Raw genomic sequence first — 27,754 nt, 5'->3', positions numbered from 1 at the left:
GCAGGCATGTCTGTAGAATCTGACTACATTGGAAATGCACTGGTTAACATATCTGTTCTGTATTTATCATTGTGCTCTTTCTACACATAGTTAAATGGATAGCCACAACTTGGGGGCATGAGCCAGATCAATGTTATGCAGTGCTCCCTTGAATAAACAGTTACAGAATGGTTACATAAGGATGCAGTCAAGGTGCCAACTTCTTGCAGGGTTGGGCTGCGAAACAGGTGTGTGCTATGCCTCCAGCAATGCGTGGACTGGCATGAACCTTAGTAAATGCTAAACACTTTCAGTAACAATTATACTGCAGTTTATTTAGACAAATATAGGAATATGAGTTCCGTGTAAACTTGTGTAGTATTTTCTGTCTCAATGTATACAGGTTGTTCCTTACTTTTCAAAACAACTCCAAACAAATTCCCCTATCCCTCTCCATGCCAAACCACACTCATTATGCTTCCCTGATCCCGTCCCTTGTACTTGTTCATTGGGTACATCAGATTGCCTGTTAGGAAGCCACTGCTTTGCTCCCCTTATAATTTATGATTACAACATATCCCTTGCTTGGCATATCAGCAAATTTAGGGAGAGAACTGAGCTAAAACCAGAGCTTGACCAGGGTTCTGACTTAGCTCAAAGTGTCAAAGAAAGAGATTTGCCATCAAAAGTTTGGAAGGCAAACAACTAAAGTAACATCATGTAAAAATGGGATAAAGCTGTTTGAAATTATAATATATTCTATATAGAGAGGCATGTAATGGCGAAATGCATCTACTTTTAATATACAAGGAAATCTCCCCATGAGTGCCCCCTTTCTTTCCAATGAAATTTGATTGGCTGCCAACACTTCAACCAGGAAGTTTTGACAGCCATCTTGGGACTCAGCTTGAAGCCCAGTCCTACAGAAAATGTAAATACAAAACAACAAAAAGGTGGCAGGGTAGGAATACTCTGACCCCCCACATAGGGTGCGGGGGCTCCCCCAGGGACGTCGTATGGATTTAAAAGCATTTTTTTTCTAATGTTGCTGTAAATTTTCGGGCGCACCCTGTGTGTGCATACATTTTTTTTAACAAATATGTGCAGGTTCCCATGTGTCTTTTTCATGAAGGCCCTGGATGGGCCAAATCCTAGGGGTAGTTTCTATAAAAATGTGGCGGGTGCCCTTGCGGCACATGTTGTGCCCCAGAGACCTCCACCTCCCTGGGGCAAACATAAGTAAACTGATGCAGGGGGCCAGCACGGCCCCCGCAGCCCCAGGGACCACCACCTGCCCATGGCTATTTATTGAAACTATTGAGGGTGAGGACCGCATGGTCTCCCCTGCAGCCCTGGGGACCGCCACCTCCCTGGAGCTTATGCAATAGGTGGGTTCCGGCCTCCCATCCACCGGGGACCACCACTTCCCTGGGGCTTAGTACTTTTCACATAAGGGCCTCATGGACCCCTTCCCCAGGGACCACCACTTCCCTGAGGACAAACTCCTTATTTATTTTGGAAATGGGAGGGTCCACGAGGCCACCTCCCGGGCCGTTCTTAGCCCAGAGTACCACCTGACTCATGGGGCAGGCACTTAATCAAGAAAGGAGGGGGGCCACACAGCCCCGCTCCTGGAGCCATACATGGCCCTGGGGACCGCCATCTACGTTGGCCACCTCCTGCTATGTCCTGGAGAGCCCACCCCGGGACAAAGCTGTTTGCAATGTCTTGGCTTTACCACTCCTGTCAAGCAATAGCAATCTGTGCTCTGCTTTGAGCAAGCAAGAGCATTTTGTGGAGTACAATTGCTTTTACAGTGAGGGAGCTGCATGTTAGCAGCTCCGCCTCTGTAAAAGCAATGCCGGCTCGCAAAGGAGGTGGGGAGCCGGCAGGGACTGCGGGGGTCTTGAGGTTCCTCCCACGGTACCCAACACTACAGAAAGGGTTCCCTGGGTGGGACCATGACACCCACATTAGAAGTCGGGCCTCTGGGGATGAGGTCCCCTTGGTCAAAATCGGCCCAGGAGGGGAATCGCGGCCCACTCCCCACTCCTTATTAAAAATAATATTTTAATGCAAATGCCATCCCTGGGAGATGCAGCCAAACTTGGCAATTCAAATTTTAATTAAAAACGGGCCTTTGGGGATGAGGCCCCTGAGCAGAAGGGGGCCCGCATGGCCCCCTTCCATATTTAAAATAAGCCTGGCCCTCAAGGACAATATTGGCCCAGGGAAGGAAGCCAGTCGCCTGGACCCTCTGAGGTCACACTGCAGGCGGTGCCATGGGATCAGGAGAGGTCAGACAACACTGGACATGAGTTTAGGATTGCTGGGGAGAATTCATTGCACAGGTGTGCCACTCAGATTTGGGTCATGTGCGTCAGGTGCCAAGTGGGCAGGGACCGTGTTTCCAACTGAATCCGAAGCCATTGGAGTCTGTTTCTTCTGGACAGGTCCGCTGTCCACAGGAGATTGGAGGTTTTTTTTTTTAAGGAAAAAGTTCTCCCAGGGTTTCAGATGTTTCTGACCTCAAGACAGGTTGCAGGTTCGCAGAATCTGGAGACAGACCCCTAGGGCTGGGGCCAAGGCAGTCGTCCTTTTCAGTCTTCTCTGTGGAGATGTCTTCTGTCTTCTTAGGTCTTCGCAGATCTAGTTCTAGGTCTGAAGGTTCTACCTAAATACTAGATTTAGGGGTGTTTTAGAGGAGTAGCTGGTAGGGCCAATGGGCACCTTACCTGGGGTGGCTACACCCTCTATTATGCTACCCTCCTGTTGGAGGGATTCAGAAAAGGGGTTCAGAAAAGGGGGTGGCGATGAACAGAGTGTCTGAATTAAGCAGACCACTCTTACCCAGTCCAAAGATCAGGGCTTGATCCATCACCGTTATTTAGCTCACTGCCCCATCCCAGCTCAGAACCTGGCTATATGCAAATTAGTCTGTCCCTGGCCCAGTGCATCATGGGAACAGGGCAGACCAAACTACCAAGCCAATTCTTCACCAGAAAGGATACAAGCTACCGGGGACCGGTTTCTGGCATTTCACCCAAAGTGGGGGTGTAAACTGCTGAGAGAACGTTTGAAGCCATGCCCCTTTCTCAACAACTCTGCAAACATGCCTCCTGGCTCACTGCTGGTTGGGGGATGAAGTCCCCTTGGCTCCAGAGGGTCCTTGGGGGCCAACTAGCCCTCCTGTTACATCTAGTAAGTCCCACACTGAGGGAATGCTGAGAGGTCTTCAGAGGCCACCTCCACTTTCTCTACCACTCTGCAAACATGCCTCCTGGCACACTGCTTGTAGGGGGATGAAGTACAAGAGGGTACTTGGGGGCCAACAACCCCTCTTGCTACCACCAGTAAGTTACTCAGAGGATGATTAGTGATCCTTTTCTTTACCACTCTGCAAACACGGCTCCGGGCACAAAACTGGTGAGAGGGATGAAGTCCTTGTGTATGCTGAGAGACTTTGGGGTTAACACGCCCTCCTGTTCCCTCCAGTACATCCCCTACAGCAGGATTCCTGACAGCTGTTCGGAGACCCCACCTCCTTTCTCCACCGTTCAGCAAATGCGACTATCAGTTAAAAAACCATGGAAGTTCACTTAAAAAAACAAAGGTTATAGGGATATTATAGTTAGAAAATAGATTTAGAAAAACCTTAGATATTCACTGAAAAAAACATAGGTTACAGGGACGTTATTTAGGAAATAGAATTTAAAAAACACATAGAAATTCACTGGAAAAAGCCAAAGGTTACAGGGATGTTATAGTTAGACTTAGATTTCACTCGTACAAAACCAGTGAAATTCAGGAGTTATAGCTACCTGAACTAATTATAACTGACTTTCCCGCAAAGCACAGTTGAACAAACTCACATTTTACATCACTCATGACATGGTCAGTGAAAATATCAGTGATGTCATTTGAGATGCACTTGACTGATCTTTCAGCAATTTATTGGCTCCCAGTTCATCGTTTTGCCCTTGGTAAACATCTCAAGCTCCCACAAGAGGTCTCTTCAGGACTGCTGGACCCCCTCGCCCAGACTTAGCATGTGGAGGTCAGAGTGTGCCCACCATATGCCCTTATGCGGCCTAGCATTTTTTCCCCCAGGAGTCTTGTAAGGACTGCCACCACATATTCTCCATGTTGTGGCCTCCCAATCAGGATCCATCTGTCTACTTAGAATAGTACGATAAGACCATCTGAAAACCTATGGTCTAGATATCTCTAGGGTTTTACCATTGTTAGCCCCTTTATTATATGCTAATTGCTTAAAAATGGCTGAATGGATTTACACCAAATGACAAAAAACACACTATATGATTAAGTTCTTAATGTTTTGCCAGATTTGGTTTAATTCCTTTCATAAAATGTTTTCTTTATTAAAGAGCAAACTTTTCTATGGGAATTACAAGGGAAATCACACTTTTGGGAGTCCCCCTTTTTAGGTCTCACCTAGGCAATGCAGGCCTGCTGTCTCTTTGAGACATACTGTATCTACAATATGCTTCAAGCATTGCCCATCAATTTAAAGGGTTCCTTTTACTGTCTTTCTTACATAGCTGCTTTTATTTGGTTAATATGCTTAGTAGTCCCTCCTTTTGTACTTCTGTAACCTCCCTTAAGGACTGCCTCTCTTACATGTGTTCTTATTCTTCATGTTATTTATTGCACTTTGTGAGCACTTTATTTTATTGTTGCTTGCATCGGCTTGCACTCAGCTGATGGCTTTCTGTGAGTTTCCTTTCTTCAGCGAGCGCCGCTTCATGGCCGGCATTTCATTTTTATTAGCCTGCCAGAGGCGCCAACCTCCTAGCTTCAAAGTCAGCCACTCCCATGGTTTCCTCCTCGTCTCTTTGTTTCCAGCTCATCTCTTGCTCATTTCTGCTCGCAGTTCCAGTAATCACTTAAAAGTCCCGGTACCGTCCCCACACCACCACCCTCCCACCATCGATACTTAGATTTGCTTTCTTTCTTTACACTGGAGAGGTGGCCATTTTGAGATTCCATTGTTCTCTGCTTTGGGGGCCGACTATTAGAGGGCGTGGTATGTATGGACAGCAGCACTACAGGACACCACATATGTCTCCATTGGTACTGCAGCACAGAGACACGGCATGGCAGCAGAGCAAGAACATACCAGAACCATTGCAGCTCATTGTAGCTGGCAATACATCATAAAACTGGGGTGCTCCTTTCGCATTACTAACCACATTGCCTCCACGTACCTTACTAGAGGAGCTGGAAAGAGTGGGGATAAAGGGAGGTTGAGAAACTTTGTCAAAGCCTACTGTTACAGGGTCAAACCCACTTTCAGGAAGGCTAAGTTGCCAATTTCATTATTGAAATCTTCAGTTTTGCAAATTCTTTAAAACAGTTGTCGGATTCTCTCGTACAACTCCTATTCTGAAATGGCTGAAATGCTCCCATATAAGAAGAGTGCATGCGTCGTCCTTCTTTAATTTCAATGCCAGGTGCACCAATGCTGCTCTCTAAGGTAATCAGATGGTCTGGGCATCTCTGTAGCTTCTGGTAAGGAGTAAATCAGTGCTACAGCACTAATTACGGTACTGTGCCAATAACAGACCTTGGAACAGAAAGTTCTGTTGTACCTTGGGAAAGATAAATCATTCATTGTTGTGTTAGTTATGCGTGCCCGCAACTTCATGTAAGCAATAACAACAAATGCGTTTGTGGAGTTGATCATTTTCTTACTTGGATCTTTTTTGTGGGAGGAAACACGGCCGTTGTGTGCACATTTTCAGAGTTGTTCCTTATATGCTCCATCTCACGTTCAGTTATTTATTTTTTATTTTTTTAAGTTTTAAGCTTACGTTCAGTTCTTATTTACATCCTAACTTTCACCTATTACACAAGCCTTTAAAATGGAGACCAGCCATAACAACGAGGGGATTACCCCGCACTGCCATTACAACGCAGGGATTACAACGAAAGTCGTTCGCTGGAGGGCGCTGTTGAATAGGGAATAGTTTAATTTTCTATCCAACACCTTCCCTACTGTCAACGTGGGCTGGAGTTGGAATAGAAAATTAAACCATTCCACTATCCAGCGCCCTCCAGCGAAAGTCGTTGTAACGACTTTCGTTGTAATCCCCGCGTTGTAATGGCATGCGGGGTAAAAGCCCGCGTTGTATTGACATACAACCCTTTAAAATGAGTGTTACACCATAAATTATTTAACTGTAACAACAAGAAGAAGTTTTGTTGGAGCTTGGTAAAGGAAAAGCAATTACTGATTTGTAAATCACACAATCTCTTAAATGCATGCAATCAATTGCTTTGAGTCAACGGTGTCGAACATTAGCCCACATGTGCGATTTGAAAAATAAGCTAACAAAACCTACTCCTCTTGATCATTGGACTGTAAATATTGTGCGAGTGGTCAGTTCTATGTTTTATGCATGAGCGGGGTAATTGATTTGCACAGAATCACAGGATGTTCTGGAAATGCCAAAAATCATACAGAATTTCCCATCACCAAAGTTGCCATCACTCTCTATAATAATATTCATAAAATACTAAATATTGCCAAGGAAGCATGTTACCCTTTTTCTTTCAACAATTTCACATTTCAATTGCACAAATCTGTATGAAAGGTGCATGGCTAAATATTTAGAAGGTTCCAAAGATGAGTCTTATTGACTATGCCAATGCTTCTTTTCTTTACCCCATGCTTGACAGATCAACATCAAACTTTCGATGAAGGAGCCAAAGTAGATACAATTTTTTATACGTTTTCTGCAGATTTGTCAAATGGTACCAAGCGTATTAGGGAAAAAAATGGAAAGTGTTACATAACTATAACTACTCAGTGGTAACTGCCACAGTGTAATATATGTTTGTAATACATGGCAGTCTGTAATCACTATATATGTTCCTGTCTCTAATTTGTTTTATTACAGTCTACTGATGACATCTCTAGTCGCTTGTCATAAGGAAATGATGTGTCAGCTTGTAAAGAAGAGTGCTGGACTGCAGGTAAGTCTTAATTCTTCTTTTTATTCCAGCAAGACATGGAGCATCAAACAGTACAGCCACCTGTGCTGTAACCAACTGTCATTCTGCCATCCTTCCGGAATCCCTAACAAAATGTTCTAGGCAGAACTAATAGAATAGAACCCAACACATCTTTCCCCTTTACAATTGAAACATTTAAGGAAAACAGGAAAAGAAAATAAATCAATTTGAATAATTTACAATCAATTAAAACAAATTACACAGTACAAAATCAAACGCAAAATCAAAAATTAAAATATCTAAAGGCATTACATAGGATAAAAACTATATAACAATTATTGATACATCAGAAAATCACAAAATGTATTTGGTAAGTTGGGAGGTCTTACAGATGGTTCGCGCCTGTGTGCATCATGACCAGTGATATTATGGTTAAAGTTTGTAGCGGAATAATTATCACCATTGGATTGATCGGAATGATTATTACCATAGGATTGATCCAAACTAGAGGATTTCAGAGGATTACAAATATAAATCTTGTTTTATTCCACCACTTACCATCACCCAATAGCAGAGCATTTTTATTAATTCTCACCACAATTTGAGGGTGAGAACATTTTGATAAACCTTTAGGTAAAATTCTGGAACATTTAACTCGCACTAAATCACCAACCTTCACCTTGATATGTCTTGTATTAGACTGAATGTATTCATTGTGAGCTTCTCTCCTTTTTCTATCAACCGCTTTCAATTTAGTTATAGGTGCACTAAATGCACCCATCCATCCTCTCAACATTTTTGTAGACTGAACCCTTCCCCTAAGTAAAATAAAGGGAGAAACATCAGTATCAGCGTTAGGTGTGGTACGAACAGCCCATAATACATTCTTAAGCTCTTTTCTGCAATTAAGTTTACTGGCTTTGGAAAGTTGAATATTCTCTTTAATCACCCTATTAAACCTTTCCACAAGGCCATTATATCTAGGATGATATAGAGATGTCTTGGTATGTTTAATATCTAAGAATTTTAAAAAACTCCTCAAATTCCTCGGATGTAAATTGACTGCCGTTATCATATACAATATCATCAGGTATGCCATCTCTAGCAAAAAGAAACTCTAAGAACTCAATAATGCTAGAAGTAGTAGGATCTTTTACGAACTTCAATTCAGGCCAAAGGCTGTAGTAATCGATTACAACAATTCCATATTCAGTGATACCATGATCAGAAAGTTTTAAAGGACCAATGATATCGATAGCTAACTTAGACCAAGCTTTCGAAGGCACCTCTACAGCTTGAATGGGACTTGGAATAGTTACCTAACTCTTATCACTAATTGCGCACTGCAAACAGTCTCGCACAAAGTCTTCCACCTGCTTGTCGAGTCCAGGCCACCAGAACTGTTCCCTGATTCTTCTTTTCATGGCTCGTATTCCTATGTGTCCCTCGTGAGCCAAGTTGAGTAGTTTATTTCTCATATCCATAGGAACCACAAGAGAATTTGAGCGAAACAAGAAATCATAAATTATCGATAACTCCTCAAAAGCATGTTTAAATTTGTCAATAGAATCATCCAAGGAAGATTGATTGCACCAACCAGTGCGAATCATTTCCATTATTTTTTTGATACTCTCATCACGAGAATAAGAATTTCTCCATTCATTTTCTGAAATTGCCCCACAAGTTTCAGAAATGGCAAAACAAGATAGTTCACCATCCTCAACATTTTCAAAATCACTTGTCTCACATGGCAATCTCGATCAACAATCTGAAACAACGTTTCTCCTACCTGGAACGTACTCTACGACAAAATTATGTTCTAACAATCTATACTGCCATTTGGCAATACAAGGTGTTGCTTTTTCTGCACCTTTAGTCGTAAAAAGTTGTACTAAAGGTTTGTGGTCGACTCTGACAGTAAACTTTGAACCCCATAAATAATGTTTAAAATGGACAATGCCCCACCAACATGCTAAAGCCTCACATTCGATTACAGAGTAAGTTGCCTCTGTACCCTTAAGGCTTCTTGATGCGAAGGCCACCACTTCCTCTTTACCATTCCTCCGTTGCAGAAGTACCGCACCAAGACCTTTAAGACTGGCATCCGTCATGAGAATAGTATCATTGTTAATGTCAAAGCGTTTAGAGGAATTGCATGTGCAATTTCATATTTGATTTTTGGAATTCCTCATTACATTCATTGCGCCAATTAAAAATAACCTTTTTTTAAAGAAGATTCCTCATGTGGAATATTTTTGAAGAACAATTTGGAACAAATCTGGCATAAAATTTGAATAATCCCATAAATGATCTCAATTGGTCTTTGTCTATAGGTGTGCTAACATTTTCTATTGCCTTGGTTAGACTAGCTTTGGGCTTGACTCCTTTTTCAGAAATGTTGTACCCCAAGTAATCTACAGAGGCTACATTCATTTATTTATTTATTTATTTTTTTATTCGATTTATATAGCGCGTTATAACCCAGGGGTCTCTAAGCGCTTTGTCAGGTAGCACAACAAATTCCTAAAAAAACCCTACCAGGAGTTATAGCCCAACCCAGGCCTTCTGAAAAAGAACAGTTTTCAACTTCTTCCGGAAGGACATCAAATTGGATTCCTTCCGCAAATCCGCCGACAGATTATTCCAAACTGCTGGGAGGGTATTGGAGATGGCACGGCCACCCACTGTGGCCAGTCTGAAGCGTGGTTGGGTAAGAAGGGTTGCTTCAGCAGATCTTAACGCCCTACCCGGTATGTATGGAGTCAGGCGGGTCTTAATATATATTAGGGCCTTTCCATAGAGTGATTTGTGTGCAATGCAGAGCCCTTTAAAGAGCACCCTCTTTCCACACTAAGAGTGACACCATTTTGCTTCAAAATTTCAAAGACTTTTTCTAAGGTTTCATCATGTTGAGTTTGATCAGAACCATATATCAAAACAACGTTTTGAAACACCATCACTCTTGGAATATTTTTAAACATGCTCTCAACAATCCTCTGAAAAACTGCTGAGGCAGACGCAAGTCCAAATGGCATGCGTTTAAATTGAAATAAGCCTTCCGGAGTGATGAAAGCAGTATAATGCTGTGAATCGGGATGTAAATAAACCTGATGATAGGCTGACGTCATATCAAGTAGACTAAACTTTTTGCTGTTTTTAAGAGTGCTAGTTATTTCAACAATGTTGGGCAATGGGTACTGATCAATCCAAATATTTCGATTTACTTCGCGAAGGTCCACACACATCCGAAGAGAACCATTGGCCTTACATGCTAAAACAATTGGCGAAAACCAATCAGAGGATTCTATAGGTTCTATTATACCATTAGTACACAGTTTTTCCACCTCCTTTTTGAGATCTTCACGCAATGCCAATGGTACTCCGAACTTTATGTATAACAGGTTTACTTCCATCTATCAATCTGATTTTGTGCTTAAAACATTTAATTAAACCAAGTTTATCATTGAAAACTTCTGGATGCTTATCTAACCAAGGCGCATTTCCAAGTGCATAAACTGTAATCAAATCTTTCTTAAGTATAACCTCTTCTGGATTGTTGGGATCTAAATTTATACCTAATTTACCTTGATCTTTCCAACTCAATAAACATGTTTCATCTTTGGCTACATAAAAAATTGCTTTTTGTGAAATTACCTTTGAATTCCAGATTAACATCAAATTCACCTGTAACATTTATATTTTTTCCTCCATATGCAACAGGTTTAACAGGTTTAGCAATGGAATACCTTAAAGTATGACCTTAAAGTATACCTTAAAGTATGACCATGAGGCTTGAGTGAATCTTCCCACACTTTCTCTGATAACAGAGTGAAGGGAGATCCTGAATCCGCTAAAACTCTAATCTCAACTCCATTAAACAGTTATACCCCCAGATGCATCAAGCATCCATTTTGCGATTCCTTATTAGCGAAAAATAAGGATTCGCTAATAAGGAATAGCAAAATGCTATGCATGAAGAAATCGCAAAAAAAATTGCCATTTCTTAATATTCCTTAATTGCGAGTCGCAAATTGCGAGTCACAATTAAGGAATACCTCCCCATTCATTCCTATGGGCCTAGAGGCCGATAGGAATGAATGGCAAGACATTCTCAATTTGTGATTCGCAATTAGCGAATCGCAAATTGAGAATGCAATTTCAAGGGTGCAGGGGTGTCCGAACGACACCCTGTTGCACCCCTGAAATTAATATGTGCACATATGTTGCGCACACACATTCCCTAAGGGCATGTGTGTGCGCAACATGAAACTTTGAAAAAGTGCATTTTTCAAAGTTTTTGCAAATTACCATGAAGTTGTACTTCATGGTAATTTGCGAGCCCTATTGGCGAAATCGCTATTTTTTAAACTTTAATGCATTGCATTTAAGGAATCTCAATTTGAGATCCCTTAAATGCAAGTAATCGCAATTTAGCGAATTCTCAATTTGCGATGTTTGCATTTGGGATGATGCATCCCAAATGCAAAAATACCGGTCGCAAAGGGGCAGATTCTGAAATCTGCCCCTTTGCGAGTGGTTTTTAGCTTCATGCATCTGGGCCAAAGTGCATATAGGACGTTTGGATTCCGACTCTATAGTAGCTACAACATCATTACTCAGAGGAGCAGATAACATGTAGATTTCATCCTCTTCACTTGATGACGACTTTTCAGGCGATTGTTCAATGTTCAAGACTTTTTTAGAATTTGATGTACTTGGTTTTGCATATGATGGTTTAATATTAGACATGCAGACACTAGCAAAATATCCTTTCTTTTGGTACTTGGTGTACGTTTTGTTAATAGCCGGGCAATATTTTGCATTTCCAAGATGAGAACCGCTTCCACAACGATAACATTCCCAATGTTTGGAAAATCTTGAATTGTATTCAGGATTCGCATGTCCATCTCTTTTTGTTCTTTGCTTATCTTTTGAAGGAGCGTTATATTTACTTTTGATTGCAGAAACAGCTTGTGGTTGCACTTGATTTTCCGGACTAGAAATAGATATTTGTTCTAAATGGGAAGAAGTGCTCTCAATTCTAACAGCAATCTCTAATGCTTTTTGTAGAGATACGTTTGGTTTATTTAGAAGAGCTTCTTGTACTTTTTTACTATTAGTTTTTTCTACTAATTGATCTCTTATCATTTCTTCTACAAAAGTTTTGCAATCACAAGATTCAGCTAGAATACGTAATGCTCCAACGTAGGTAGTGGCAGACTCTCCCGTGCTCTTTTTCTAAATGTGTGTCTCTCTAATGTAATATTTTTACAGGCCTTAAATCTATTATCAAGAGATTTAATTGCCGTGGCATATTCATCTTCGCCTTCACCATCACCCTCGCCTCCAGCTAATAAAACTACTATTTTAGGAGTATGTTTTAGAATGGTGCGACCTTCAGATCCTAAACAATGTCTTAAGATTGCAAATTTATTTTTATGTGTAAAAGAATCACCATCCAATGCATCTAAGTATGCCTCAAAACTTTCTTTCCACTTCTCCCAATCTAATTCAGAAGAAGATGAATTTGGAGAAAAACCTGGAGGTGCAGTTAAAGCTTGCTGCATACTGAATGTGGATTAAAGAGAAATTACACAGTAACAAAAGTAATATACAATGTGACACAATATTATGCAATAAAATAAAGAGAATATACAGTTATTGGTTACTTATGAAGATGACAAGAATAATTTAGCAGGAGGAGGAGCCTAGCCTGCGACGGAGATGGCCGCCTAGGAAATCGGCTCCGCCGACCCTAGCGCTTTTCTTCATTATCCTGTTCTTTATTCTGTCCTTCTGCCCAGCGACTGCAACGGTGATACTCTCCTGCCTACGCCGGTGTGTCTCCCGGCGAAACCCGAGTCGAATTGGCGGTGATCCGCCCTTGCTCCTTTCCCGGCCCGGCGCGGCTGGGGGACCGGGGCTTTGTTTGTTGGTCCGGCCGGCCTCGGCCGCAGCGGTGGCGGTCAGCGCAGAGGAGGAGGAGCCGGTCGGCGGTTGGGAGGCTGCCGAGTTGTTCTTGTCGCTGCAGCGCCGTGTCCCGCTGGGTTATCCTGTGCGCCTGGATACATTGTTTCTCTGCAATTGCCTGGCTTGGGAGCTGTCGGAACAGTTTCTTTGTTTCCTCGGCTGGTACCGGACGCCATTTTCTGCTCAGCCCCTCGGCTTCTGACAGTGGAGTGCTCGGAGCTCATTTGGGGGTCCGGAGGTTGCCTGAACACGACTGAGCCTGTACCGCGATGCCCACAGTCGCTCCCATGTCTCTGGCCCGGTGGCCACTGGCGAAAAGTCGGCGCAGTGAACAGTGGGCGGCGAGTTACGATGGCGCTCGGCTTCCCGGGCTGCCTTTCATTAGTGAGTCTGGTGTGGTTGAAGCTGCTCTTCTCTCTTTGCCTGAGAAGCCGCTGGGGACCGGTGATGTCCTGTGTGCTCTGGAGGCGGTTGGGGCTGCTCTTCGTGTCCATGCCCGAGATCTGGGGTGCAGGCTCGATGCTATTTCTCCGGTGGGCCGTTGTTGCCCCCCCGTGCGGCACACTGCGCCACACCCTGAGCCGATTCCTATTGATCTCCATGCCGGGGTGCCTATTGAGAGGTTGGAGGATTATGGATCTGACTCTGCTGAGGTGCTGACCGCGATGATCCGGAGGAGATCTGGAATTTCTGATTTCGTACGCTGGCTGGGATGTCGTCCCTGGGCGCCATTTTTGTCATCTCCTTTGTGTGCTGGTGGCGTGACTCTACATCTATTCCTGGGACTGTTGTTGTCGCTCTGGCCGGCTGCTTCCGACTTCCAGTTTCACTGCCCTGTTTCTGTTTGCACCACTCCCGGACATGTGACTGTGTTTGGCGTGGGCTTTTGTGGGCTACCTCCCATCCTCTGCTGGCTGTTCCGGGATTGTTTCTTCTCCGCGGCGCTGGCCGGACGGCTGGACTCCATCAACCAACATGATCGCAAGGGGCAAGGTTAAGACAGTTTTTTTGGGTCGCTATTCATTCCGTTGCTGGGACTGTATTGCGTGAGCGGGACATTGATTACACCGGCCGTTGGTATCCTGTCTGGTGTGGGAGCCGGTAACGAGTGGCCGGGTACATATTTGTTGGTGGTCTTCTTCTTCTTCTGCTGATCCTTACCACCTTCGTTGTCTCATTCTCTCCTCCTCCATTCTTTGTACTTGTTGTACTTTTTCCCTTCTTTGGGGCAGTTCCGGGGCGACAGGCACGCTGTTTATGGGCTGGGCCGTAGCCATCACAAGGGTGCAGGGTGGCGGGTGTGGGGGGGGTTTGTTATTTTAGTTTTTTTTGTTCTATGGTCCCTTTCGCTCTTTTCTAGCTTGGGAGGGTTCTTTCCCCTTTGTAGGGCTGGCTGTCCCTTGGTTTTGTGCCTTCTTTCTTTCTCGGGCGTCTTCTTAAGCCCCTGTCTTTCTCTTACTGGGGTGGGACTTCTGGGGTGATATCGGGGAATGTTGTTTATTGTATGGTGACCTGCTGATTGATATTACCGTCTCGGTTGTTTAGCTTATTTGGTAATTATAGTCATTGCCTGCCTCAGTTTGCCATCCGGGTATGTCCCCCATGTCTTTTGGTTTTTCTCCTTTTTACGTGAGGTGCAATATCCTTGTTGTGGCAGCCCCTACTCTCCTTTGTACTTTAAAAACGAAAACCTAATATCCTTTGTTTTCCGCCCCACGACCGGATTTGGTGTCTTTGCACGTATCCTGTTTGCCGATTGGTATGTTTTCCTCCTGTTTATGATCGACTGTTTTGTGGCCGGCCATGATGGTTGTGGGCCTGCGCATGAATCTCTTTGTGTTTTTCGAATAAAGGTTTTCAAAAAAAAAAAAAAAAAAGAATAATTTAGCAATTTTGTCAAACGCTAAAAACAAAATGGTAGTCTTTGTTTACTTGAATGGCATTCTTTGTAGAACAAAAGCGTGCACGTCGCTGTAAAACTGATAAACAAATACTGTTATGTATGATACTCAGTGGACGTGGCTGTGCAATAATGACATGCAAAAGATTTGTTAAACTGATAGCGTGCACATCGCTGTTACAGAGAAATGCACCATCATAATAATAGATGATCCCCCCTCCGGGAGAGGTCTTCAAACGTATATCATCTGTGGTGATCAGGTTGATATGGGCAGGAAAACAGGCGCGCATCGTATTACGCACTCTGACACTGCCATTCGTCAAGGGAGGCCTTTGTGTTCCGGACTTTCTCCTTAATTATGTGTGTGCACAGGCACAGTTTGCTACATTCTGGTACCATAAGATCCCATATATGACACATACAGCGATAGAAGAGGGAGATGCAATGCCAATACCTTTAACCGACATTGTCACACATTAGCGACCACCCCTGCACGATAAGGACATTAGCACGGTTGATACTACCACTGCAGCATGGCAAAAACTAGGCCAACTAGCATACAAGCTCCCACTTTACGCACCAGCCTTGCCGCTCCATTTCCACCCTGACATATCAGTCACAAGTGAGAAGGTGGGCATGGACCTGTTACACCGGGTTGGTCTAGATACATTAGGGGAACTGTACCAAAATGGGAAATTCAAAAACATTACAAGATTTCACATATGTACAAAACCAGACGCTGATGTTTCGCTTCACTCATTTTAGACTACAAGAGGCGATCAAACAACTGTACCCCAACTATCCAGATGAACCGCCACAACTTGACTCCCTACAACTGATACTGACCTCCCCAAACACCACTCACTTAGGGTCTCGTCTTTACACTATAGCCCAATCTGAAATACAGGGCAATACGCACAAGGCCACGGACAGATGGAACCTGGTATTAGACAACCCCCTTTCGGAGGAGGATTGGCAAACAGCTTGTCACCTGATTAAGATGTTAACTCCTAACGGTAATCTACGACTGGTACACTTTAAGTATCTGCATCAAACATACCACACACCGGTAAAGCTCTGTAAATATGGGCTTCGCACTGAAGCGTGTTGTAAACGTTGTGGTTTTGATCAGGCTGATTTTCTTCATCTAGCATGGCACTGCTTAAAGGTGCGATCATACTGGGAACAGGTCATCTTAACACTGTCGGAAATGGTGGGTACGACCCTTGAATGCAATGTCAAGCTATGTCTATTGGGGCTTTTGGTGGGAGTCCGTGCCATGAAGCGCAAATTTTGTGCGGTAGCGTTATTACTAGTTAAACGACGTGTATCCATGTGCTGGGACAGTAAAGTAACACCAACTGTTAAGCAATGGCTCAGTGATATGTCCTATTGCCAGGACACACTACGGACATATGAAGAGGAACTACCTGCCCGGTCCAGGCCAAAAGACTATTGGCAATATTTAACATGTTATCTCAGTGCTAATCCAATTAATGCTTGATATAGACTATGTATATCCTCCTGCTGTATCACTAATCCTGATTATCTTGTCTGACACCTGTGTGCTTCTGTAATTCATTTCACTTGGTTGATGAATGCTGTTGTGCTTTGGCCTAAGCTGTTTTTACTGTCATTGAGTTGAATTTCTTTATAAAATTCAATAAACAAATAAAAAAAAAATAATAATAATAGATGAGCACAAGAATACTAATAGTAGCATGTTATTGCTGTAAGAACTGCGTGCACATCGCTGTTATCAAACATGCACCATGTTAAATTATAGGTGTGTGCAGACAAATCTTTAAATGGTGTGCGCGTCGAAATAAGTGAAGAGCACACTTAAATTATTAAATCACTAGCGTGCGCATCGCTATAAATGAAGGATGCGCTATGTTGAGTTAAAAGCGTGCGCATCGCTGATCTCGTAAAATATACAAGGTTGGTCACGTTGCTAAGCAACAGCAGGGCTGCGTTAGTTGCTGGGTAACACGATACTCGCTGAATCCCAAAATGGCGGCACATAGATGTTAATTACGTGTTACGCTCACTGACGTTGGTGACACATAGAGGATTCGGTCGCGAACATGACGTAATGCAGCACATAGGTAACTTGGCGCGCGCAATTGAAAGCGCGAGAATCAACACGAGCGCTGCTCAACAATAAAAATTAAAAGTACCTTTTCGTAATGGCTGGATGCTGCGGACAACACAGACCCGATAAACGTGATGAGCCCGATACCTGACCACGAGAAATTGTTGCTGTTCCTCGGTAAACCCACAGATAAATTCCAGGATAGCGAGCGGGTAAGCCTTCAGGAACCTGCACGCGTGGATACCTTGCTGGAGACCCCGTCGCCAATGTAAAGAAGAGTGCTGGACTGCAGGTAAGTCTTAATTCTTTTTATCCAGCAAGACATGAAGCATTAAACAGTACAGCCACCTGTGCTGTACCCAACAGTCATTCTGCCATCCTTTCAGAATCCCTAACAAAACGTTCTAGGCAGAACTAATAGAATAGAACCCAACACAGCTCAACTGTAATACATTATTACAGTTGAGTTCTGGCTGTGACCAGAGCTAGCAGCCAGAGTAAATGGCAGTTCATAAAACAAAGCAAAGTCTTAAGTGGGTTATTAGGAGGGCGATGGTGTGACTATGTATAAGGAATAAAGTACTGCCTGCCATATATTATATGGCTATTGGAAGTTACAACAGAGTTCCATGACATTATAAAGAAACTCAGCTTTCAGCCTTATTCCTCTATATGGTCATGGAACTCCTCCATGACTTGCCATATCCTTATGATATATGGCAGGGGGCACTTTATCCCATTTATATTCAAAACTCCTATAACAAACGTTTCATATTGGTGCTGACACTCGAAGAATTATTTATTTAATTACACCCACTGTCAAAATCAACGTGTTTTGGCTATGATGTAGCCTTGTTCACAAACACAAGATTTGTTATGAATTTGTTGGGGGAAGGTAGTTCAATCTTGCTGAGCACATCTCCCCCATCAGATGCATGAATTAGCTCACCATATACTTATTTGTATATTAACTTATATCTGCATGCTTCTCCGACACGGGCCCAATGTTGTTAGATGCACAGTCAACCATGAGGTGTCACCCTCACAGGGGAACTTCTCCTTGACAATATATTTGTAAAGAAAGGCGGCACACTAGGGTGCTGTGACTGTTTCTTTTTGCTTTGCATTTAGCTGGAACTGCATATAAACACTGTGTATTCAACCTGGCTTTTGGTCATGTGTCAAGTAACTAACACACACACATACACCCACACACTCCCCCCTCTCCCTAACTATTGCATCCTTAGAGATTGTGCTTTGTTGCACCGCAGTGTAACTACTGTAGCTTCTAGTAGGCCTGTGCTATGCCCAGCAACCAACATAAGCCCGAATGCAACATGCCGTTGCTAAATAGCCATGACTGCCTGAACTTGGAACACATAATAGGAGCAGCCATGTCAGTGAATCTGACTACATTGTGAATGCACTGGGTCACAGATGGATCTATACTGGACTTTTCATTTTGCTCATTCTGCACCTACTTAGATGATTGGTCACAACTTGGTGTGAGCCAGATAAATGTTATGCAGTGCTCCCTTGAATAAACAGTTACACAAAGATTACATAAGGACGCAGATAAGCTTTCAGCTTCTTGCAGGGTTGGGTTGCGAAACAGGAGGTGTGTGCTACGCCTCAAGCAAAGCATGTACTTCATGTAAATGGTAAAACTATTTCCGGAACAGTTATACTGCAGTTTATTTGAACAAATATTCAAATATGAGTTCCGTGTAAATCTGTGTAGTATTTTCTGGCACTGTGTATACAAGTTGTTCCTTACTTTTACAAACAACTCCAAACAAATTTCCCTACCACCCCCTATGCAAACCCCCACTCGTTATGCATTCCTGATCCAGTCCCTGGTACTTTTTCATTGGGTACACCTCATTGCCTGAGTCTTTTTTCACTTTTATATAGCGCAAACTTTAAGCGTGCAGGAGGGCAGGATAATAGTGACGGACTGTATGGAGAGGTTACACAGAAGGTGTTGCTGATTTGTAGATATGGGGGCAGGAGGGTGTTTATGGCATGCATACTTATACGAAGGTGGGCTTTTAGTGCAGGAAAGTGTAGCAGGAGAAAAAAGATCTCCCTAACAATAGATAATCCCATAAAGCCAAAGAAACTGTACTTTGCCGGTGCTCTTCAGGGTGCAACAGAAGTGGTCTATCGGCTGTACGAACCAGTTAGGAAGCAGCAAAGAAGAGCGACACTGGAGTATACCTGTGGGAAGATGCAGGCGGGAAAACATTTTGTTTTTCTAATTACAGCAGGTGTTGCATACAGCGCTTGTGCACTAAGGCGCAACCTAAAAATCTTGTGAGATTACCAATAGCTGTCGGAGTGCCAAATATTACACAACACCAGCGTGTCACACCTAGTTGGGAATACAGGGCGGAATAAAATGATCACCACAGATGTTCACCTAGTACATACTGTTCTGCTTTAAATCCAGTTAACATTTCCAGTGGGAGGCCCTTCATTTGTTTTGTTGTAGAGTGCATACCTTGTGGAGACTTTTTTGGACTATGGCCAGTGATACATTTTTAAGGACACTGGGCCAATAAGTAATGTCTTATGGTGCATTCATAAACACACTGTGCTTTTTTTCTTTTCTTTTTTTTTTCTTTTGGAACTCCTTACTATAAAAAGTTACACAATGAGGACTAAAAAAATAAATAAACACACTGTGCAAAATTGCATAAATCTCAACCGATTACATCTTCGAACCATTTACATTATATTTGGGCATCCTCCTCCCAAAATATGTGGGGGAATATTGATAGAAAACAGTGAACATCAGAAACATTTCTTTAGTTAATAGTTTGTTGCTACAGCATTATTTGCACAACACAACACCTCTCTTCCTTTCTGGGGGAAGGATGCATCATGTCCAGGCTCTATAGCACATAGAATTTTGCAGCATATGTCCATGGTATTGCATGGTGACCCATTGGCGTTACAAAGGCCCCCGCAACCACCACAGTGCGGGGGGGGCTGAGCTCCAGGGGGGCCCCTCAGCACAGTGCGCTTGCCTGACAGCTCCCAAGTAAGTCCCCTTTGCACTTTGTACTTTGCAGAGGGCGCCCCTCAAATTTCGTTACACCACTGAGACGACCCAAAGTTCTTAGTACCAATAAAAGTCCAACATTTTGATATGATTGGGAACTCCTAAAGCCTAAAGTGCCACGCAAGTTTAAAAAGATGGTAGCACTAATAACACATCTTGTACAGAAATTGAACACAAAGTGGGATTATCCATGGTGCCCCAGAGTACACACAGACCACACTTAGAGGAAACAGTCTTAGCAGCTGATTGATCAGGCTTAACAGTTGCTATCCCTGTCACTGTGCCCCCTGGTATCCATGGTCAGGAAGGCAGAGGTATGAAAATATTTTTTTTTCTGCTCTAAGCATCATTTGCTATTTTGGGGTGAATGAAGGCTCCAACAATATGAAACTATTGGTGTTCAAAGTATGTGTGATGTCAATTCAATTAGTTTTTCTACGATTTGAACAATCATAAAAGACACATAAAATACAGTATTACAAATCCAAAAATGACTTTTAAAACAATCACATAATAAAATTCATAAAAAGGTCCCATAAAAAAAACATATCAAGTTAAAAGGCTAAAAATACACAGGGTTGGATAAGGACTGCAATATCATGTTCAAGTTAATGAATACAAACTATTTAGCCATATCAAATAACATCAGTTACATAATACATGCAACCTGTTCCTTCTAAGGATCCACGTCCAGCTCCAAAATTTAGCTATAGCAATAACTATGACCTCACTTGTATAAGTTCTCAAGATACGTAAGGCAGTTTGGCAAGACCTTGTTCCTATTTTAGCACAGACTGGCTTGAGCCATTTAAGGCGAGGATCCTTATATACAGGACATACAAACAGAACATGTGATAAAATCTCTTCCATGCATGGGCAACAGTAACCTTTTGAGTCTTGTACTGTCCCCCACTTACTTGAAAAAGATTTTAAGGGGAGAGTGCCCACTCTAAATTTATGATAGAGCTTCCTATCACTGGGACTCATTATGATGTCCTAGTAGGCTTCCAACCTGTAATCAATTTTATGTTCCAGAAAGGGACCTGTTAGTGAAGTAGCATTCACCTGGAAAATACATTTAAAATTTACCATGTCCCTATATAAGGCTTTAAAAAAATTTTTTGAAGGGAAAATATTCCCTTTTGGGTCATGCCACAAATGGGTGAGACCCATATCTGATAATGTAGCCTTAATCTTTTGTAACCAAGATATTCTATTAGTTTTATCAGCATTCCTAATATGCTTAACAGCTGGCGCATAAGGTGCTAACTCGGGGGTAGTCCAAAGCCTTCGCCAGTAGGCAAGAGGCCTAAAGTCCGCGGCCTCCTCAAACGAAATACACCCCAAATCTTGATATACTGGCCTCAGAGGGGTGGACTGAGGGAGGCCGATCAATTACCTCAGATATTTATTCTGTGCTTGGATTAAAGAAGCTACATTTTCGAACCCCCATAGTTCAGCACCATAAATTATTGAGGCCCTGACCTTCCCATGGTATATAGCTAAAACAGGAGCAACTGGTGATGTCATTTCCACTGCCCGCAGCATTTCACTGAAAACATCCATGACAGAACAGATCTGATACACACATTTCTACAATACCATTAAATACTAGCAACAGAATAATGTTCAAAAGTAATAGCCTTAGTGAAAATATTTAGCAACTGTGCATGAAGAATTACTATTACAACTTAAGTTTAACATTTGCATGTATGTTTTCATAAATGGCTTGAGTATGTTTAAGTGGTATTCTTGTTTGGGGAAAAGGGATAATGTAATATTATTTCTTGGGTCAATGCTCTGTATTAGTATACCAAAGATTTTCCAAAGTCAATGGTGAATCCATAAAAACGAAATCGTTTCTAGAAGGAATGGTGAGCTAAATCAGAACATTTAAAAAACAGGTCTTTGATAAACATGTCTAGTGTGATAAAAGGACTGAATTGTTGACATACTACGGCATAATGTGTTGCCTAATATGTTGCAGAATTCTTGTTTGATTTTTAAAGGTAAAGTATTGTCTCTTCTGAGCGAGAGGTTATTAGTCACAGACAATAAATAGAGCTAACCTAGCCCTCTCTTTCCCACCACCATAAACCGTTGCTAAAGCCATAATATGTGTAACTCCAATGGCCTCTAATCCTCCATTATCCCAGCTCCCCTGCCCACCCTCCCTGTGTAGCTGTGAGCATACAGTTGTATGTAACTACTAGAAGTAGGCTGATGGAGCAGTAGGGCAGTTTCCAGCCTCAATTGCAGTGTCTGTTCTATCTTACTATCGCATGTTCTGGAAACGTTTCACATCTCATGGAAGATGACCAGCTCTCCAGAAGCCCTACTGGCATTAGAGGGCAGTTAAACACCACTATACAGGCCAGTACATTTTATAGTGGTGTATTCACCTTTAAAATCATTGAAAGATAAAATGGCCTTGTTTACAGATGTGAAGTTTAGCGAACATTGATGAAGGTTTTCATAGCTTAAATATGTTCTTTTATTAATTTTTTAGCACAAATTTTGTGAGGATGTCATTGTAGAACTCATTTAAGAACAAATTATTCACAAACGTTTAATTCTAACTTAAGCAAATTACACGTGCACATATTTATTTATCATTTTAGTTTACTGGCTGAAGCATGTTTATCCACACCACTTTCCAAAATTACAAGAAGGCAATACACAAGTAATTAGTGCAGACCTGGTGGATAACATCTCATCATTTAGAAAAAAACAAAGCAAAGGCAAGTGCAATGATGCACAAATCCACAGAGAAACAGAACATTGGTGTGATGAACCAGTTGAATATAAATAGGAATTACTCTGTTAGAAACGGGTCTTTAGTTGGCAGAGGTTTGCACCCTGTCCAAATAGGGACCACCGCTCTAGTTAGAGTGAGTCAGTTACACCCCCTATGTTAACCTGTGTTCACTCTTTGGTAGCTGAGCACAGAGCAGTTAGGCTTAATTTAAGAAGCAATGTGTGAAGTATTTGGGTAACACAACTCACAGTAACTCAATGAAAACACCACAAAAGACTACATAGAGGTTTAGAAAAATAGAGATTATTTATCTAGTTAAAACGTGACCAAAACAACAAAAATCCAAACAATAGACCAAGAGACAGGTGAGTTAACAGATTAGTTAAATAGAGAACCACAGTGATAAGAAAATAGTGGGTCCTCCCTTTAAAGGAAATATGGTAATGCTCTTACTGGCAAATGCGGGAAGGGCACTCGTGTTTGTGGGCCTCCTCACGGTCTCCCGACCGTTTGGTGAGTCTCAGTGTCCCTAATTTCAAACAGGGGTCAGGGCAATCTCAAGCGGCCATGCGGGCCTCGCCAGGCGGGACAACACTCTGGGGATCAGTGTGCAAAAGGCAGTCCAGGGCTAGCACACCAATACTGTTTCCGCAGAACTTGACTTTGCTGACGTCGCTGGGGTTCCCTCCTGCCTCGCAACACCTCTGCTTGTCCGGGTAGGCTTCTCCTGGTGCTGCGACTTTGTTGACAGGAGACTTTGAAACCACGGCCCAGGCAGTTGAAGTGTGTAAATCGATGCAAGAAAGGGTTGAAACGTGGCACACACTTATAAGTCGAAAAAGAGCTGCCGCAAAGTCCGAAAGTACTTCACAAGCTCCGGTGGGGGTTAGGGGGGTAGCGATGCAGCAGAGTCCTCAAGCGATGCACGCGCACTGGACGTGAAGGGGGTTTTGGGGGGCAGCCGAGCACCGCGAGCTCTGTCCCCCGCGCAGATTGGGAGGGGGAGAGGGGTTGGACGAACGTGGCCATTTTAGGGCTATTGGGCTACATTGGGATTAGCCCAATTGTAGCACAATTTTGTATAGGTAGCCCAAGATTATTTGGGGTTTTTCTCGCCCTCCCAGCCACAATTTTAAGTTTGGTCACCTGGTGACTGGGAGCGCTGCGCAGTTAGGTTTTTTGTCAGGGCCTATAGCTGTAGTGGGTAGTGGTTTTGGCAGTCGCTTTTAATTTGTGTAGATTGCTTTTTTTTTGTGGCTGTGGTGAACGATGGCCGGGGAAGATTATCGGGTGTTGGAGGCGATCCGGCTCCTCAGAGAAGCGGGTAGGATGGATCTCTTGCTGCCTGGAGGCTCGGGTGGGGTGCGCACCATGAGGCGTACGTCGGCAGGGGTGGCGGCGCCGTTGTGGCTTGCTCCCCCCCCCGGAAGGCAGGGCAGAATAAGGTGAGTGGGCAGGGCCACGCGGATGGCTTGAGCGCGGCCCCGGGAACACGGTCTTTGGGCTCGGGAAGGCGAGGGGGCGGAGGCACTGGCAGTTAGTGGCCGTAAGGCCCGGCAGGGGAGAATGGCCCGCAACTCCCTGCCGAGGCCGCTTATGAAGAATTGGCTGCTCCAGGTTACAGGGAGCGGCCCCTAGTGGGTGGGGTGGGGAGGTGCGGTGAGAAGGTGCGGTTGTCGAGGCCCGGGCGTTTGCATCTGGGCCTCAAGGGAGAAAGAAGGCATCCTGGTGGGGGGACGCAGCACGCGTCTCCCCGCCACGGCCTTAGGACGAAAGGGGTCGCTCATATGGGAGGAGAGCCGCCCTCAAAGATCTCGGCAGTGTGGTTAAGCCTGCTAGTGGGCGCAGAGGCAAGAAAAGGGAGCAGCAGGGTTTACAGGTGCCTGCCTCCCTGGCCCCCGGGTGGGGTTTGGAGCAGTGGGTGGTGGAGAAGCAGAAGGAAGGGCAAAAGAGTGCCCCAAGCAGGCAGCGGCCCCCCCCCCCATTGGGGGCAGGATGGAGGGGCAGAACAGGTGATTGAGATAGCCAGGGGGAGTGGGAGCTGGACCTGTGGGGAGGGGACTGTGTCCCCCTTGTTGTTGGAGTCGGAAGGGAGCGAGAAAGATTGGGATGGTTTGGACATTTTTGATTCCTGGACGGAGGAGGTAGGAGGTCCACAAGAGGAGAGGAGTTTGGCTGTGGGCCAAGGGTGGGTCGGGTCCCCCACCTCAAGGGGTGTGGGTGAGGGGCTCCGGCCAGAGGTTATCGGTAGGGGTGTATCGTGGGAACGGAAGGATGAGTTTTTAGGTGAGGAGGGGGTGCTCCAATGGGCCGGAGGTCAGGGTGCGGCGGCGTTGGAGTGGAGTGAGGAGGAGGGGGATCTGGGGGATAGGGAGGAGTTGGTAGACCTTAGCGTGGTAGGTCGGGCGTGGGCAGCTAGCACCTTAGGCATAGGCATGAAGCGGAACTGGGATGGAAGAGAGAAGAGAGTGGGGCCCAGCACACAAGACCATGCTTTTCTTTTGCAGGTGGCGGACCAACGTGGGCGCCAGACTTGGTAGGGCTGGGAGCGGCCTGAAGGTGCCAAGGAAGAAGGGAGGGTTGAGGCTCGAACGGCGTGCCCAGTACCGGCGGGGGATCCCGTAGAGGCTGGCAAAAGTAGGCCCAAAGCGGACTCGCCGGCCCCACCACCCTCGGGCTGCAACGGTCCAGGGGACACCACAGGAGGAGGAGCGCTGAGAAAGTCAATTTCAATGATTTTAGGAGGGTGCAGTCTGCATCTCGGGCTGTGAGGGACGGTTTTTCTAGGGAGGAGGAATTGGACTATGATGAGGATAGCATGGAGGAGGGAGAGCTGAGAGAGGGAGAAGGCGAGGGAGAGGGGGGCCAAGTAATGGTGTGCATAGTGTTTTTCAGGTGTCACGACTCCAGGCGGAGCCCACGGGTCGGACATCGCGCTGGGAGGACAGGTCGGCCCCCTCGACAGGTCAGACAAGGGAGCGTCGAGCGGAATCATTATCCCCAGGTAAACATGCTGCCAGATTGGGCCCTTTTATGGTGTCAGTGGGCGTGAGGGTGGTGCAGGGAAGGCGGGGGGTAGGTTGAGCAAAGGTACATATGTGATGGATGTGGGGGTAGGGACGGATGACCCAGGTAAAGGGTCTGCAGAGGGCACGGGTGAGGCATCCGGGGAAAAAGGGGGTAACGGGACTGACAAGAAAGTGACGGATGAGGTGGATGAACCAGGTAAGGGGTCAGCTGGGGGCACGGGTAAGGCGTCCGTGGCACCAGAAAGTGGCGGTAGAGTTGACCATGGGGGATACGGAGACCAAACTGGAAAGTAAGGAGTTGAAAATAAAACAATTACCATGTATGGGCGGCACGAAACCAGTGGGTGAGCATTTAATGTTGACAACTAAGGAACGTATCTGGAAGGGAGAATATGTTGAGATACTTAAGCTCCTTCACAGAGAGGTAAGGGCAAAGGAAGGAAATAGGAACATGCATGATGGAAGGGTGGGCCCGGGAAAGTGGCCGGGCGCCTCCGGTGAGGAATCCCCTGTCATGGGAGCTACTGGAGAGGGTTTTGCAGACTTTGCCGGGGATATGCAAGGACAGGTTGCGGATGTTCTTTGGGACCTTTCGGGTTTCGGAACTGTTGGGTTCAAAATGGGGAGAGGGGCTGTTATGGAGCTTATGGCTTAGGAAATCTAAGATGGATCAGCGGGGCGGGGGAAGATGTGTTTCTTTGCAGGCGGCCGTGCCATTGCTGACTTGCCCGTACATGTGGGGGGTGCGGTGGAGGTCCCTGGCCCTGGATACGCTTGGACTAGTTTTCAGGCATTCCGATGGGCGAGTGGTGAAACCTTCCCAGCTCTTGGCTGTATTGAGGAAGGGGCTGGCCAGGCTAGGAATTGACAGGAAAGGTTTTGGGACGCATTTGTTTAGGATTGGGGCAGCATCAGAAGTGAGCAAGCATAGTTGGGGGCGAGGGGACATCATGAACTTGGGTAGGTTGTCCTCTGACTATTACCAGTGTTATGTGCGCAGCGCATCACAGTTGTTCTAGCGCGATCATGTGTTTTCCCTGTATTCATTCATGTTTCTGATTTCAGCTTCGGTGATGGGTCCCCTCGCCAGGGAGATGTCCAGATGGATTGTGCTTCATTCTTTTGTGAAGTGGGCGCAGGTCCAGGCCCGCGCCAGCTATTTTGGGGAGAATCTGGGTTTTAATAAATAAATCTTTACCCTTTGTTGGAGGGGAAAGAGGGTATGTGTTGGAAGGATTTGCTACAGGTTTTAAATGGGATATTGCTGGCTGGTAGGTGCCCGGATGTATTGGTCCTTCATCTCGGTGAGAATGACATGGTGAGGGAGACGGGCTTGGCACTGATGAGATGCATGAAACGTGATTTGGACTTAATCAGGCGTCAGTGGTCTGGGTGTGCCTTCCTTTGGACGGAGTTTGTGCCGCGTAGGGTATGGAGGGGAGCGGTGCATCCAGGGGCAGTGGACATAGCCAGGAGGAAGCTAAATACAGAGATGATGCGTTTTTGCCGCCAGTTAAGGTTTTCCAGGATTCATCACAGGGGCATCAAATATGTTACGCCGGAATTTTTCAGAGGGGACAGGGTCCATTTATCCAGGCTAGGCATGTATTTGCATTTGTTAGAACTTAGGGAAGTCCTGGCCAGATTGTTGGGTGTGCGCAGATGCTGAAAGAGGTTTCAGACCTAGGAGGCAGGGATTCAGATCTAGGAGGCAGGGGGGAGGGGGGGCAGGAAAACGGGGAGGCGGCGTTTCTGCCTACCCTCCCTCCTTTTCCTGGGTGGCGGGGTTGTTTGAAAGTTGGCCAAGTTTGGCTGGTGTTTCTGTAGTTTCTTGTTAAGTGTGGAGAGTTTGTGAACAGGAGCAGGGAAAGGGTAACCACGTAGGCTAAGTTTAGATTAGAGGTTCGTTAGTTACAGTTGCATAAAGGCAGGTAGGATTTGGGTCATGGGAGGTTAGGATTTGTAAATGCTATATTGT

At 44.7% G+C, this 27,754-nt stretch overlaps 1 protein-coding gene across 1 annotated transcript in view; it reads left to right on the top strand.

The window, feature by feature from the left end:
- Positions 1 to 16,962: 16,962 nt before the first annotated feature.
- CYP11A1 (cytochrome P450 family 11 subfamily A member 1) overlaps positions 16,963 to 27,754 on the top strand; it is a 290,559-nt gene continuing 279,767 nt past the window's right edge. Inside the window, exon 1 of the mRNA XM_078685069.1 lies at positions 16,963 to 17,214. The gene's annotated coding sequence lies outside the window, so the exon portion shown is untranslated. The remainder of the gene's footprint in view (positions 17,215 to 27,754) is intronic.

Source organism: Lissotriton helveticus, chromosome 3_2, assembly GCF_964261635.1.
Source record: "Lissotriton helveticus chromosome 3_2, aLisHel1.1, whole genome shotgun sequence".
NCBI classification, from domain to species: domain Eukaryota; kingdom Metazoa; phylum Chordata; class Amphibia; order Caudata; family Salamandridae; genus Lissotriton; species Lissotriton helveticus.
The sequence above is the reverse complement of the archived record's forward strand: the minus strand, read 5'-3'. Positions and strand labels throughout refer to the sequence as shown.